The sequence below is a fragment of the Melozone crissalis genome, unplaced genomic scaffold, assembly GCF_028551555.1.
Source record: "Melozone crissalis strain CALT ecotype California unplaced genomic scaffold, PUWL_Pcris_2 ptg000066l_1, whole genome shotgun sequence".
NCBI lineage: Eukaryota > Metazoa > Chordata > Aves > Passeriformes > Passerellidae > Melozone > Melozone crissalis.
The window spans coordinates 3566055-3582020 of record NW_026535844.1 but is presented as its reverse complement, the minus strand read 5'-3'; the positions used below and the strand labels follow the sequence as shown (position 1 = coordinate 3582020).

The window sequence follows — 15966 nt, the reverse complement described above, 5'->3', positions numbered from 1 at the left end:
ATTGAATCATGAAATACTTGGATTCCCAACTGACTTCCCTGAACTTGTGGCAGCAAGAATTTCTCGGCGCTCTAATCCACCCTATATAACACAGACAGTGACAGCACATATTGGAGTGGGCAGAGGGATGATTCCCCCCCATTTGTTTATAGTGAAGTTTTCCCAACATTCTCCATTTGCTGTTTCCCTTTGCAGCTTCACCCGTTTGTGTTGCAGGGTCAGATATCCTCCCCCTGGGCTCTGCCTTGAGCTGTGCAAATTCCGTCAGTGCCAGCAGGCAGAGCTTGGGGTGAGGGGCAGAGGGAATCAGCCCAATTCCTGCCCCGGGCAAGAGACCCAGGTGCATTGTCCACACTTTGCCCAGCAGTGTTCATTTGCATTTCTAAAGCTCCTCTGGAGGCTGCCTGGAATGGAGCTTCTCTTCCAGGGCAGCCATCTGGTGAGTCACATGTGGCCCCCCAAGAATCTGCTGTGTTTTAAAAAAAAGTATTAACTATTTACAAGTTCAAAGTATTACGGTTAAAGCTCTTCAGTTCTACAAATGCCCCATAAAGGAGAACTTGGAAAAACCCAGACCAAAAATTGATTCTCACACTTCTGTCCCAAACCCACCTGACAATATAAAGTGGGAATTATTATAAAAAATTATTATCATGTTGTTATCTTATCACTGAAACTGCAGGGAAAACAAAAACTCTCCAAGAATCTCTTTAGTGTTAGAGAGTCAAGGCATTCCTTGGTTCTGGCCAGGATGTGCAACAGAAATAATTTCTTTCACAAATAGCCCGGCTGTGCAGAGAAAATCATTCCATGCCATGTGAGTTTTACTCGATTTTCCTAGACTTTATGTAGTCTGAACCAGTCTAAATCCAATGCTTTAATGTTCCTTGTTCCCAATTGTGTAAGTTTTTAGCATTTGGTTTCCTGTTGGACCTGGATTTCTTCCCCTCTGATATGAATTCGGTCCACACTCCTGGATTTCCTTCTCAGCCTTTTCCAGCCCAGGTGTCTCCAGCTCTGCCGGGGGCAGTGTCTGGGGTAGCTGTTGGTTGCTGCTTGCTGCTGGGCAATGTTGATGTTTTGTTGCTGGTCGTTATCTCTGTGGGTGTCTTTTGGGCTGTTCCCAGTGTGTTCGGATGTTAAACTCATCTCCATTGAGTGGTGTAACATCCCTTAAATAAAACCTTTAAATTCCTTTCCCAAAGGCAAACCTTTGAGTAGAGAAACCTTTCTGAGCAGAGAAATAAGGTTTGAAACAACGGAAATCGGTACATTTTGCAGCAGTGCAATGGCAGGCAGCCCAGAGTGTGGGTGTCAGTGAGCCCAAGAGTGGAATTGTGCCGTGGTGTTCCTCAGCAGCTGTGGCAGTGCAGGCCCAGCCAGCGCTGAAGCTGCAGCAGTGGCAGCAAGGCTTGGCCCCAGTGGCTGGAGATGGCAGAGGAGGGTGGCCAGGATTGCAGAGGATTCCAGGCGAGGATCTGTGGGCAGGCGCAGGGGCTTGGCCCGCTGTGGAGCCCTGGCTGCTGCTGCGTTGCCTTCAGGGCAGGCTCAGGGGCGGCCTCCCATCCTCCTGCTGCAGGCGGGAAGTGCAAATCTGCGGGGCTTCAGAGCCCTTGAGGCCAGGCTGAGGGGTCCCCCCGTGTTGAGCTGTGCTGGCGGCTGTTTCTGGCCTCGGGGACACTTGGCATGGGCCCCTTGGCCACCAGTGGTGCTGCTTTGCACTCCTTAGGCAGGAGCCGATGTCCTGGCTGGGTGTTGGCAGCAGCAAAGTGCCAGGGCAGGCTCAGTGCCAGCCCAGCTTGCTGTGGGAGAATGTGCCTTGATATCTGCTCCAGTGGTTGCTGAAGCAGTGAGAATTGCTTTTGCCCCCCTGTTAGGTGCCATGGTGTCAGCAGAAGATGTTGAAGCCTTCCTGCTCAGGGCATTTCAGTGCCAGGCTCTCACAAGCACCCACAGCTGGGCGGGTTGAGCTGAGCATGGGGCGGTGACCTATGCTGTGTCTGATTCCCCTTCCTTAATAACCGCCTGTCTTGTAGCTCTTTTCCCTTCTGCTGCCCTTGCAGAGCCATCCACAAACACATTTTCTCCCTCAGGCCAGGGAATGTCCCATCAATCTGTCCCAGCCTGGGTCTGGAGCTCTGTCCCTTGAGTGCAGTCCTGGGTTCCTTGCCAGCCCCTCTCCAGGCTGTTCCAACAGGAGGCTGGGTTAAACCCTTGCCCTGTCCTCAGTTCGAAATCCTCCTGTGCCATTGAACAAGTTTCATACTGTAATAACTGAGCCCTGCTCATCCATTTAGAGGCTCTTTTGGTTATCAGAGCTTTAACTTGATGCCAGACTTGAAGTATAGGAGGTCCTATATAGGATTAAACATTTTAGCACAAGAATTCCTTTGGCAAGACCCTGTTTAACATCCACCTGTAATTCAAATTCTTTTTCCCTGTCTGGAAGGCCCAGGCCTGCCACCTTAGTTAATCTTCATTTTAACACTTGAAAATTCTGTGTTTCCTCCTGCTGTGTATCCATCCAGTTTGTTGACTGGCAGGATAGGAGTGTTGTAGGGAGATATCCCTGGCTCCAAAAGCCCTGCCTTTAACAGGGACTCAGTACCAGGCTGTGAGCCCTTCCTTCCCTCTCTTGGAACAGGATATTGCTCCTCCTGGTTGCTTTAAAGTAATTTGTGGAGGCTCCATATCTAATTTTCCCCATTTCCACGAAGCTGCCTACACTTCTGGGTTCACTTCAGCATAGGCCTTTTCAATCTTTTCACACAAACGTAGAACAGAACTGACCTCTGCAACCCCTTTTACAGTATTAAAATCCAACTCTCAAATTCCTTCCTAGGTAATTACAATCACAGGAGGAAGAAAAATAAATTCATTTTATTCAAACCTATGCTCCACAGCTTCTAGTAGTAGTTGAACAAATCATACCTGCACATCTTTCCCACTCATTCCCTTAAAAATTAAAATATTCCTTTACTATTTTCCCCCTTAGGTCTAAGATTCAGAGTGGATTGAGAGGCCCCTGTGTCCATCAGAAAATGCCTCCTCTCAATGCACACCCACCCTGAATGTTCTCAAGGGCTCCAGTGTGGAGGGTCCCTGATGTGATGGGAGCTGTGACAGCCCTGCCAATCCATGTCCATCAAGGGGTGGACTTGCTGGTCCTGAGGGTGCTGCTGTCTGTGCTTGCAGTGTCCTTGTGCCCTGCAGCTGGAGCCCTGGTTCCTTGCCAGGGGCTGTTTGGGTGGGCTCTCCCCTGCCGAGGAGGGCAATGCCTCTGCCAGGTGCTTGTGGCCGAGCCCATGTCCTGGGTGCTGGGGCGCCCTTGGGCCCTGGGGTTGATCCCTTGGGGGCTGTAGGAACTGTGCCCTGGCCTTTGCCTTCAGTTTGGCCTTTTGCTGCTCCCTTCTTGCATTCACCTGCTGTGCCTTTGTGCCCAAGTGCTGCAGGGCCTTCTTGTGCCCCTCCTGCAGCCCCCGTCAGTGCCTGTGGGTGCTTGTCTTGCTTTACAAGAGAGGTGTCTGCTCGGGAAGGCAGAAAAAACCTCTCTTGGAATGGAGAATGCAAACCCCCCTCCCTCTTAATTTTTAGACTAGTGAAATGAAGGGGCTCTCAGGCAAAGATATGAGAATAGGAATACCAGTTCTTTACTAGTGTGTATAATAAAGCAAACAAACACCAACAGCTGCGGCACTGACAGCAAACAGAGCCCGGACCCAGTCCCGGCCTTTGGGCTGCGGCGCTTTGCCCTTGGGTGCAGTTCCGGGCACGGCCGGCAGGGGCGCTGGTGGCTCCCGCGAGGCGGGGCAGCGCATCCCTCCCATGGGAACCTCTCTGAACGGAAATAGAGCAATCCCTTCATCTAACTCTTTCACTTTTTTACCTTCTATGGCCTTTCTCTCATGTTTTGAGAAAGAATTTGGAGAGGGCTGCCTTTTAACTGAGCTCCCAGTGTTTTGATATGGTGCTTCCTCTCGAGAGAGACAGAGTTTCCTTGAACAGCCGGAGCTGTGGTTACTGAGGGGACGTAACTCAGAGCAGGCCGGGGTCAGGGGAGGATATCCCGCTGAGGCTGGGTAGGATTGTGGGCAGGGTCTGCTGCTGGAATCGGCAGAGGGGGATCTTCCCGTGGAGCCCGAGGCGGAGCGTGGGTAGCCCCCACATGGCTGATGGCGGCTGATCCGGCAGCTTCCGGCAGAGCAGAGGCAGGTGGGAGAGCCCGGCAGCAGCGGCGGTGCCCAGCGCAGGTGGCACGGGCAGGGCAGCCGGGGATGGGATGGCTGGGACCCCCCCTGGGTGCGGTGGGCGCGGTGACCTCGGAGCAGGCGGCAGGACAGAGCAACCCCCATCTTCCCCAGCACGGCCGGCAGAGCGGCCGCGGGCCAGGCAGTGGGAGCAGGGCACACAAATTGAGCGACAGCGCCGGGGCAGGTGGAGCTGCCCTGGGCAGTGAGGCCACACCTGGGATGGAAACCGGGGCAGGCGGAGCTGAGGCGGGCAGCGAGCCGGGACCCGGGACAGGCGCCTGGGCCGCGAATGGAGGGGGCAAGACCTGTAGAGGATCCCACTCTCTTTCTGATTTTTCCTCTTGTTCCCTTCCCCTTCATTTCCCTTTTTTCTTTTCTTGTTTTTTTTTCTCGGGGCTTTCTGATACTTTAAAGATTTTTATTCTCCTAAAATCTCCTGTCTTACATATGGCATATTCTCTTTCTTCTAGATTAATTGGGTTTTTTTTACAAATAAATCCAGAGCCTAGCAAATCTAAACTTCTGCTTTGATACTTTGAAATGGCCAACGAGCTAAGTCATGACCTCCTAATGTTGTTTCTCTCATCACCTTTTTATTTATCCTTTGGCAAATTAAGGATACATCCTAAATCCAAAAATCCCAGTGCACCCATAGTTCCTTAAAAAATGATCACACAAATCTTGAGTACCCCAGTGGGTTTTCTGATGCCTGTCTTCTAATATTTTCCTATTAAGCACATTTTATTAAGTAATTGTCTTCCATCAAGAAGTTTCCATTTCCCTGATTTATCTTGTTCACTTCCTGTCTTGTTTAATTCTTTTTTCTTGGCTTCCCTAAACTTTGGAATTTCCAGATTTTCCTGGTTTGGAGTTAATATTAACATAACTCTTTCACCTCCATTTTCTGCTGCATCCTTAGCTTCGTGATCTGCCAAATTATTTCCTCTCCTTTCTGGGGTCTTTCTCTTTTGGAGTTCCCTAATATGTTCTATAGCTATCTCTTTTGGGTAATTGTAATGCCTCTAAAATAAGTTCCTCATGTACTAGTCCTTTTCTTCTTGAATTAAGTCATCTTTTTCCTTTCCAAATTTTTTAAAGGTATGTACTACTCTAAAGGCATACCTTGAATCAGTATGTATAGTTCCTTTATTTTGTGTTAAATATTCTAGTGCTCTTTTTAAAGTATATCATTCACAAGTTTGAGCTTACTAGTTAAAGGTTAATTTCCCTTTTTCCACAGTTTGCATGTTTTTCCCATCAACTTGTACATACCCTGTATTTTCTCCTTTTGCAAGGAGTTGTATCTCTGTTAGCTAACATAACTCCCAAAGGACTATTTTTTTCCTTTTTTTCCCCTGTATGCAGCTTACTGGTTTTTGATCTCATTTTTCAAGATTTTATCTATCATCTTCTGTTTCTGATTTTTACTTTCACTAACAACCTAAATACAACTTTTCTTTCAACTACACACAGAAAAATAAAAAAGTTTTTTCTCACACTACTTTCAGTACAATACACCTCCCTCCAAGGAGATACAGTGAAGCTTAAAATGCACAATCCACATTACCTTTACATTCATTCGTTTGCATTCACTCACTTTTATTTCTCACTCACTTCCACACATTCTTTCCCACCCTCAGGACACAGAGTGGATCCCTGTTGACAGAGAATCGCGGGTCCCTGTGGCCCCCCCTCACCTTGGGGTGGCCTCTGGGTCTCAGTATCTCCGGGCCTCCTGGGAGGGCCCTGACTCTGCTGCCTCCGGTGCCCGTTCACCTGTGAGGCTGATGTGTGTGTCACTCACACTCTTTAGCCACGGCCCCCTCACACTCCCTGGGGACAATGGCCCCTTTGCAGGTCACCTGTGCCTTATGCCACAGCCCCCACACGCCCAGGAGAACAATGGCTTATTTGTGGGTCACACACTCCTCTTTCCACAGCCCCCCTTCCCACCCGCCCGGGAAGCTGAGGCTGATTTTGTGTGTGACTCACTCTCACACACAACAAGGCAACAATAAGGTACCTTTTGTTATAAATGATCAAATCGAGAGCCAAACTTATAAGAAAATTTAGCAAAGATTTATTAATTTGTCTGTGCGACTGAAGTTTGGTTGTCAAAACCAGCACAGCCAAGGGTCAGCGTCGAGCCCGGGTTTGGTGCTGGGTGAACACGGATCTGAGCTCCGAATGTCAGAGTCTCCCCCTGTTCACAAATGCTGCCTGACACAGCGAGTTCTTTTTCAGTTTATTCTGCCCGAGGCAGAGATGACCGAATGTTCTTTGTGTCTCTTCCCATGCATAACCGTGTCTTTACCTGTGCAGAGGTGGACAAAGACTCAGTCCAGGTGTCTGATGTTGTCAGTAGACTCCAGGGAAGTCAGCATTCACATGCATCAGGGTGGGGCTGTGGATCATCTTTGTAGCTGTATAATCATCGAGGCAATAATCACTCTTGGGTGGCCATGGTGACCCGGGGAAGCCAGCGATTATCGCCCTGGAAGCTTCTATGCTTTCATTAAAAACCCTGATGTTTATCTCAACCAAGTCCAGGAACTAGATGTATATGAATAAGACAGTGCTGCCGGCCAGGATGGTCAAGAGACTTAGTGTGGATTTTTACAATATTTTATACATTAATAGCTTTAATTATCTCTACCATATACTACACTTTCACATCACCTATTCCAAGTTTAGGTGTTTCTGGCCAGTCCCTGTGCTCTTGTATATCCCTCAACCCAGCTGTGCTGTCCAACCCCAGATGCTCTTGAACATATCCTCAATCTGGCAGAATTCTGCCCAACCCTGGATGCTCTTGGAATGTTAATTCCTCAACCCAGCAGGTTTTAATTCTGGATGCTCTTGGGCTCTCTTATCCCTCAATCCTGCAGAATTTTTAGGAGCCCCTTTTGTCCTGTTTCCTAGTGGATTTGGCTCAGAAACTCCTCTGCTCCCTTCCTCCGAGGGGTCCAGCCCCTCTCTGAGACCCAGTCCCAGTTACCCCGGGGGATTCTCTCACTCCTCTTATCACTCGCTGTGTCTCTTTACTGGCTGCTTCCCTCGAGGAAAGTTGGAAACGCAGTGTGGGAGACTCCAGCACTCACTTGGCAGGTCTGGGACAACCAGCCCTCGTCTCATTCACAGCCCAGAGCAGAGAATGAGGGGAGAAGGGAGCCCGGGAGCCCAAACAGCCCCGGCATCCCGAAATGGGGAGAGGGAAGCAGGGGGAGCTTTTGGCATTGCTGGGACTGCCAGCAGCCTGGGCAGGGCGGGCACTGAGGAGAAGGGGGACCCCCAATCCAAGCGTGACCGCAGCAGATGGGACAGGGGGAACCCCCGAACACCAGAGGGGAGGGACCAGGGACAGGGAACTCCTGGGAGGCTTTTTCAGGGCTGAATCTTGGATGTTTGGGAGGTTTTTCTGGAGCCCTGATGGCCAGTGACTTGTAGAGATGGACTTGGGCAGAGGGACGTTCAAACTCAATGTGTGTTGGGGAAGATGAAACAGGAAAGCCTTATAAATAAGATTGTGTGGCAAAAGATTTTGTGAAAATAAAAAGTATAAGGAAGATTAAAATGAAAGCAAGCTCTGAGATACCTCAGTTAGTGAACAACTGGAAAACAATGGTGTGACCCAACTGAAGGTAATCCCCTTTTGATGAAACTATTCCCTCTGCTTGCAGAGAGATCCAAGGGTCAGAGCAGACCTTGCTAGCTCAATAGAAGGGGTCCAAAGAGGAGTTTTTAGGGTGTAAAATGTAACACAGTATGGTGATGTAATGATTCTTACAGGCTATATGTAAATGCTCTAGGATTTGTATCTTGTACTAGATTGGTTAGTGAGAAATAGAATATTCAAAAGAGAAGAAGATTGATTGTATTGTAACGGGACCCTTACTCTCTTATGCTCTTCTCCTCTTACTCTCTTACCCTCTCATCCTCTCTACCCCTCTCTTCTCTCAGACCTGCTCCAAGCTGTGTCTGGCAGCTCCCAGCAGGGCCCTGCGCCCAAGCCCTTTGCAATAAAGTGCAAGTTCCATGCCCTGGCTGCAGAGATCTCTCATCTCCGTCCATCCCGACCGTCCTACCCCCGACACCCCTACAAACGCGCTCATCCCTTGTTTTCCCCAAACCAGGATTTCCCATTGCCAACCCCAGGGAGGCTGCGAGGAAGAGGAAGATGCCCCGGGACACTGAGGCAGGTGAGGAGGAAGTCAGTGCCCGTTTCCCCTCTGTGCTGCTCCATCTCCCAGCCCAGCGCGGCCCCGGCTGCAGCTCAGCCCTGGGGGTTCTCCTTGCCCTTGCCTGTGGCACGGAGGCAAATCCCATCCTGTCCTTGTCCTTCCTCCCCCAGAGCAGGAGCTGAGCATGGAGAGCAGGGAGGACAAATGCCCGCGGCAGAACCTGGTGGAAGAGGCCGTTTTGAGCGGCTCCACGGCGCAGGAAGCCAACGGGGAGGAAAAGCCCCGGAGATGCCGCACGAGGAGGGGCTGCAAACGCAGCCGGCGGGGATCTGAGGGTGAAAGAGCCAGCCTGGGCCGGGAAGGCGGCCGGAGACGGAGCCAGAGCTCGGAGCTGGTGCTCCATGAGCAGCTCCATGATGGGGAGAAGCCCCACATGTGCGTGGAGTGTGGGAAGAACTTCAGGTGGAGCTCTGACCTGATTGTGCACCAGAGGAGCCACACTGGGGAACGGCCCTACGAGTGTGGGGAGTGCGGGAAGAGCTTCAGCGTGAGGTCCAGCCTGATCAGCCACCAGAGGATCCACACTGGGGAGAGGCCGTACGAGTGTGGGGAGTGTGGAATGTGCTTCAGCCAGAGCTCCAGCCTGATTACGCACCAGAGGATCCACACTGGGGAGAGGCCCTACGAGTGTTCCAAGTGTGGGAAGAGGTTTAAGACCAGCTCCGAACTCCTCCAGCACTATCAGATTCACAGAGAGGAGAGGCCCTTCCAATGCCCCGACTGCGGGAAGGGATTCAAGCGCAACTCCACTCTTGTCGCCCACCGGCGCACCCACACTGGGGAGAGGCTCTACGAGTGTGATAAATGCAGGAAGAGGTTTAAGACCAGCTCCTGTCTCCTCCAGCACTATTGGATTCACACAGAGGAGAGGCCCTTCCGCTGCCCCGACTGCGGGAAGGGATTCAAGCAAAACTCCACCCTCATCACCCACCGGCGCATCCACACTGGGGAGAGGCCCTACAAGTGTCCCCACTGTGGGAAGAGCTTCTCCAGGAGCTCTCACTTGACCCGACACCAACGGAGGCACCGGTAAGGGAAGCCCTGCGAGTGCCCCGAGTGCGGGCAGAGCTTCGTGCACTGCTCCGGCTCCATCCCCCACTGGAGGAGGCACTTTGGGCACTGCCCAGGTGAGCCACATTCTCTGTGATCCATGTTGAGAACACACCTGGCTGCTTCACCTTTTAATTTCACCTTAATTTTTTTCTATTCTCCATCTCTTTGCACTGCAAAAGCCAAGAGGAATAGATCTGTCACCTCCAAACCACTCAAATCCCAGTGAAAACAGCTCAATCTTACCCCAAAAAGAGCTCAAACCCACCTCAAAAAACTCAGTCTCATGCCAAACTCACTCGATTCCGCAGCCATCAGGCTGACATGAGGCTGGGAGGTGATTTAGAGTTGTGGGATCTCAATTAGAGTGGTGGGATGGAGATTGTGTGGGGCTGGGTGTGTGGGATGTATTTGACAGCAAATAAAACTCTGAGACTTACTGATTTCTCTCCTGTTCATGTTCAGTCTGTTGCAGTTCTGTTTGCAGAGTGCCGCCTTCTCAGCTCATTGTCTTTGTGTCCCCTTTTCTCTCCTGCCTCTCTTTGCCTGCTCTGTTTCTCTCTCAGTGCCTCCCTGGACCCACGGACCACCAGAGACCCTGCCCTGATTTAATTGATCCCTCCCCTGATTTAATTGACTCCTTCCACCAAAGACCCTCCCCTGATTTAGTTGACCTTTCCCTGATTTAATTGACCCCTCCCCTGAATTGACCCCTCCCCTGATTTAATTTACCCTTTCCCTCTTTTAATTCCCCTTCCCCTTATGTAATTGACCCCTGCCCTGATTTAGATGACCCCTCTGTCCTCACAGACCCTCCCCTGATTATTTATTATTTTATTTCCCAATTATTATTTTAATTCCCAGTCCCAGGAGCTGAAGTCCTGAAGGCTGGCAGGGAAATGTCTCTGTAGGATTTTGCTCCATTTCCCTTCAAGGGCAGGAACATCTTTTCCTGGATGGGAGCTGGAATTCCAGACTTTTGGAATGTGTGCACGGCAACACGGACTGGGATCAAACATGGACTGGGATCAAATAGGGGTTGGGATCAAATATGGACTAGGATCAAACAGGGACTTGGATCAACTATTGATTGGAATACTACAGTGTGGGATAAACTGGACTGAGCTTATATAGACTGGGATCAAATACAGGCTGGGATCAAATATGAATTGGGATAAAAAATGGACTGGGGTCAAATATGGACTAAAATCAACTATGGTCTGGGATAAACAGGCCTGGGATCAAATCAGGACTGGGATCAACTTTGGACTGGGATCAAATATGGCCTGGATCAAATATGACAGATTTTATGGACTGGGATCAAATATGGACTAGGATAAGCTATGGACTGGGATCAAATATGGATTGGGATCAAATGGACTGGGTTCCTACAGACTGGGATGAACTGGACTGAGATTATATAGATGTGGTGGTTTGAGAGGAAGTTAGTTTTCTGGGATATGAAGTGGTCAGGCCAATAGGTGCTCACATTTGAATACTGGCACCTCGTTTGGCCGCTGGGGACATTGGATACGCCTCTGAGAACTCAGGGGTTAAAAAGCAGAGCACTCCCGGGGGAAGCTCTCTTGGGTTCCAGCGAGGGAAGCAGGTCGGACCTCCCCTGCCCAGCTCCTGGCTGGTTTGGGGCTGGGTGAGGTAGGCCTGGCCCGAGGATGGAAGGGTGGAAGAGCCCCGAGAGGCATCAGGCAGCCACAACTCCCCCCCAGGACACAGAGAGAGAGAGACAGAGAGCGCCTGTGCCACCGTGAAATTTGATATCCTGTGCTGGCAGCACAGCCCGGCTGGGGCAGAAGGGCAGGGGGATGCAGCGAGAAGGGGTCCGGCAGCTGTGGGAGCTTTGGATGGGCAGAGCCCGAGCTTTTAACCCTTTTTCGGACAAGGAAAACTTTGCAGAACATTAACCTTTCTGTGGAGGATTTTATTAAGAGTTGGTTATCTGAGAAAGGCCATACTGACATAATGCCGCTGGTTAAACTTGAAAGGGAGGTCAGCAGTCTCTGATTCAGTGACTGCTGACAAGCAAGAATGCCGGATGGCCTTGCTGCAACATGAGGAAAGGGAGGTGAGATTAGTCCTGAATATCTGCAGAATGTAACAGAAGAATAAGCACAAGAATGTAGAAGTAGGTGTAGTTGCTGATATGTAACTAACCAATCCTGAGCTCAACTTTTGCAATATGTATGAAGCCTATTAAGAACTATATTTAACCTGCCGTATTCGATCAATAAATTGGACTTGGATGAACCAACTGGTGTCTGGGTCTCCTTCCTCCGACAAATGGTGGAGAATGCGGGCAACCCCCTGAACGCTTGCTTTCTTGGATTACAAAGAAACTCACCATGGTCGAGGAAGTTGGGTGAGAGTCCTTGAAGCCAGGACGGTGCCGGATTTTAATAGCACCCTTGAGGATCACAACGGTGACTCAAGTCTCTACGTGTCGCAGGAGCCTGGAAGGCCTGCAACAGCGCGCGCTGATATATAGGTATGGATAGGCAAGCGACATACGACCTCTTCTCCTCATATTTAGAAAGGCAAGGAGTAAAAGGGGTAGATTTAAAAAAGGAGTTACCAGGGTTATTAGCTTATGGTCATTCTAAAGGAATTTTTGCTAATCCACATACAGTTCGTGAGATAGCAGAGTGGAAAAAGTTTGGGGATATCCTGTGGGATACAGTGTTAGATGATGATAAGTCAGCAAAGAAATTTGGCAAGTTATGGCGGGTGGTATATAACACGTTGCTTCAGCAGGTCTCTGAGAGAAAGGCAGCAGAAAGGGCAACAGAAGCTTATAAGAAGAATATAGGGTATGGTCGTGAGGATGATCCCCTGGCACCTTCTGTAACTCAGATACTTATGCCTAAGAGTCCCCAGCAGAGTGATGTGCAGGATTTTCCTATAGATAGTGTGGAACCGTCTGCACCCTTACTGTTGGGGGAGGAGGGCAGGCTGGATGGTGGAGGAAAGAGCTCGCCTCCGCTGCCAGCTTCAGGCGGGTTGGATGTTGGGGGTGGGAGCAAGCCAGCTTCACCTCCGCCTCCAGCTTTGCCTCCGCCGCTTCCCCCGCGAGAGTCGGCTTCAGTGGGGGGGTCGCTTCCCCCGCGCGAGCCAGCTCCGGTTTCACCTTCGGCTTCGGTGGGGGGGGGGCGCTTCCCCCGCGCGAGCCGGCTCCGGTTTCACCGGCTTTGCCTCCGCCGCTTCCCCAGAATGAGTCAGCTCCGGCGGGGGAGGGGCCGATTCCCCCGCCGGAAACCTCGGTCTCGGTACCGAAGTGCCAGCAGCATAGCGCCCTTAAAAAGTCAGATCCTATCCCGGGGGCACACAGTGACCTATGGGTGGAGATGGCTAAACAGAGAAGGGAAGCTTGGGCTGCTGCAGCAAAAGAAGTAATGCAAATGGGGGATGGCGAGGCGATGGAAGTAGCCTCTAGTCTTGCATGTCCGGTTACATATACACCACAATATGATGCACAGGGGAACCTTACGCATAATATAGCAGCCTATGAGCCTTTAGACTGGAAGATGTTAGCTCAATTACGTTATACGGTTAGTTAGTTTGGAGTAAAGAGTGAACCTGTTAGGCAAATGCAAGAGTGTTGGCTACTTTAGGGGCAAATTGGACTATTGAGGAAGCTTTAGAGCGAATGGCATTAATGCCAACAGCTTCACAGGCATTTATAGCAGAAACTTTAAAGGAATTAGGATTAGGGTTACAAAAGCAAGCAGAGTCTACTCAAAATCAGGTGTTAGCTGCTCAGAATCAGGTGTTAGCTGCTCTTGCTCCTCTCCGAAGCGGCTCACTGGCGGACACGCAGAGCTCGAGACTGTTCATCAAGTGTTACCGATGCGGCAATGAGGGACATACGCGCCCAGACACAAGTAGCCGCCGTGACATCGGAGACACCAGCTGCCGACGCAACATCGCTGTTACCTCCTGTCTGCAACCAGCCACAGCAGGGAGCCTCGGTTTGGACTTAGCAGCAGCAGTAGACATCACGCTAATGACAAACCGGCCTGAGAGGATACCAACTGGAGTAAAGGGTCCTCTCATTTTAAATGAACAAAAATGTGGAGCATTGTTATTAGGAAATTCTTCAACAACTATGCTGGGATTATTTGTATTGCCTGGTGTTATCGATGCGGATTATACAGGGGAAATACAAATTATGGTTTATACCCTTTATCCTCCTATTAAAATAACAAAAGGACAACGCATTGCACAATTAATACCACTATCACAAATGACATCTGGTATACCATCATTTACTGGACAAACGCGGGATGAAAAAGGTTTTGGCTCTACTGGTGTTACACTTTTGACTGTGGATTTACAAAATAGACCAAAACAAAAGGTGGAAATTACCCATGGACATCAAAGCATAACCCTTTATGGATTATTGGATACAGGAGCAGATACCAGCATTATTTCTCCAGAAGCATGGCCACAACATTGGCCTCTATTCCCATCATCAAATATGCTCACCGGAGTAGGGGGATTTACATTAGCAAGTAGATCACCACTTTTGTTAGTGTGTATTGATGATCAACAAGTGTCTGCTGTGTTTTCAGTTGTTCAATTACCACCTACAGTTTCTTGTTTAATTGGAAGGGACATTTTAACACAATTGGGAGTGGTGTTAACTAATCATCACCCTTTGGGGTAATTGCCATTGCTTGGACTTTCCCCATTCCACTCACCTGGAAAACGGACACACCAGTGATGGTTAAGCAATGGCCATTAAAAGGGGAGAGTCTTATGCATGCCCATGAATTGGTAAAGGAACAATATTCACAGGGACACTTACGACTTTCTACGAGCCCTTGGAATACACCTATTTTTGTTATCAAGAAGAAATCAGGGAAATATCGTTTGATACATGATTTACGGGCTGTAAATGAACAAATGGAACCAATGGGGGCCTTACAGCCTGGTCTTCCAAATCCAGCTATGATCCCAGAACACTGGCCACTTTTAATTATTGATCTAAAGGATTGTTTTTTCACTATTGGGCTGCATCCTGATGATATGAAGAGATTTGCTTTTACTTTACCGGCAATAAATCGTGGAGAGCCAGATAAAAGATTTGAATCTTCCGCAAGGCATGCGGAATTCCCTGATGTTATGTCAGCTTTATGTTGATGCTGCATTACAGCCACTACGTCGTAAGTGGCCAGCAACTATAATATATCATTACATGGATGATATTTTGTTTGCACAGCAACAACCATTCTCCTCTCTGCAGATTGACAGTATTAGAGATACTCTTTCAGCATATTCGCTTGTTATTGCTGCAGAGAAAATTCAGACCACCACACCATGGAAATATCTGGGATGGACTTTAACGGATCAAAAAGTAATACCTCAAAAATTGGAATTACAATTGGACATTAAAACTTTGCATGATGCACAGAAGTTGCTGGGAGATTTACAGTGGTTAAAACCTATTGTGGGAATACCAAATCATTTGTTAGAAACCCTACGGCCTTTGTTAAAGGGTATTGATCCTACTACTCCTGTACACCTGACAAAGGAGCACCACCTTGCCTTGCAACAAATTAGTAATTGTGTACAACAGGGATATGTGTCTCGTCGACAACTCAACTGCCCTATTGACCTTACTATTTGGAATAGTCCTTGCCATTTGCTTGGTGCTCTCTCTCAACAACAGGAGAAAACAGGGGAGATATGAGTTTTGGAATGGTTGTCACCATCATTACAACATAAGAAAACAATATTCTCAAAAATTGAATAATTGGCTGTGTTAGTCAAAAAAGGGCGTCTCAGAATTATTGAAGTGGATGGTTGAGAACCTGCTACCATTAGATTGCCTATGGAGAAAGAAACTTTGGACTGGTACTTGATTAATTCAAAGAACTTGCAGGAAGCATTATTAGCATCATCTGCTAAAGTAGAAACCAGTAAATTAGTGCCTAAAGTTTTGCAATGGATGACAGAATGGAACTGGATTACTCGACCATTGAGAGAAGAACGCCCTATAGAAGGAGCTATTACAGCTTTTACAGATGCGGGAAAGAAATCAAGGCATGCTGCTGTCACCTGGCAAGAAAAAGGACAATGGAAGCATCAACTTCTCACAGCAGACCTTGCAGATAGCTTACAAACTTTGGAATTGTTAGCAGTAGTATGGGCAATGTCTAACTTACAGGAGCCTTTAAATGTGGTCACAGATTCTATGTATGTTGCTGGAATAGCCAGACGAATAGAGGAAGCAGCAATTAAGGAAGTGAATAATAAACGATTGTATGAGTTATTGATACAATTAAGGAAAGCTTTACGAGAGAGAAATGCAACGTATTCTGTGATTCATATTGGGAGTCATAAATGGTCTGAAGGTTTAGGAGAAGGGAATGAACGTGCAGACAAATTGGTTACTTTACCCATTGATA

At 48.8% G+C, this 15966-nt stretch overlaps 1 pseudogene; it reads left to right on the top strand.

The window, feature by feature from the left end:
• Positions 1 to 15966, top strand: part of LOC128945470 (zinc finger protein 208-like) — a 463302-nt pseudogene that overhangs the window by 105873 nt on the left and 341463 nt on the right.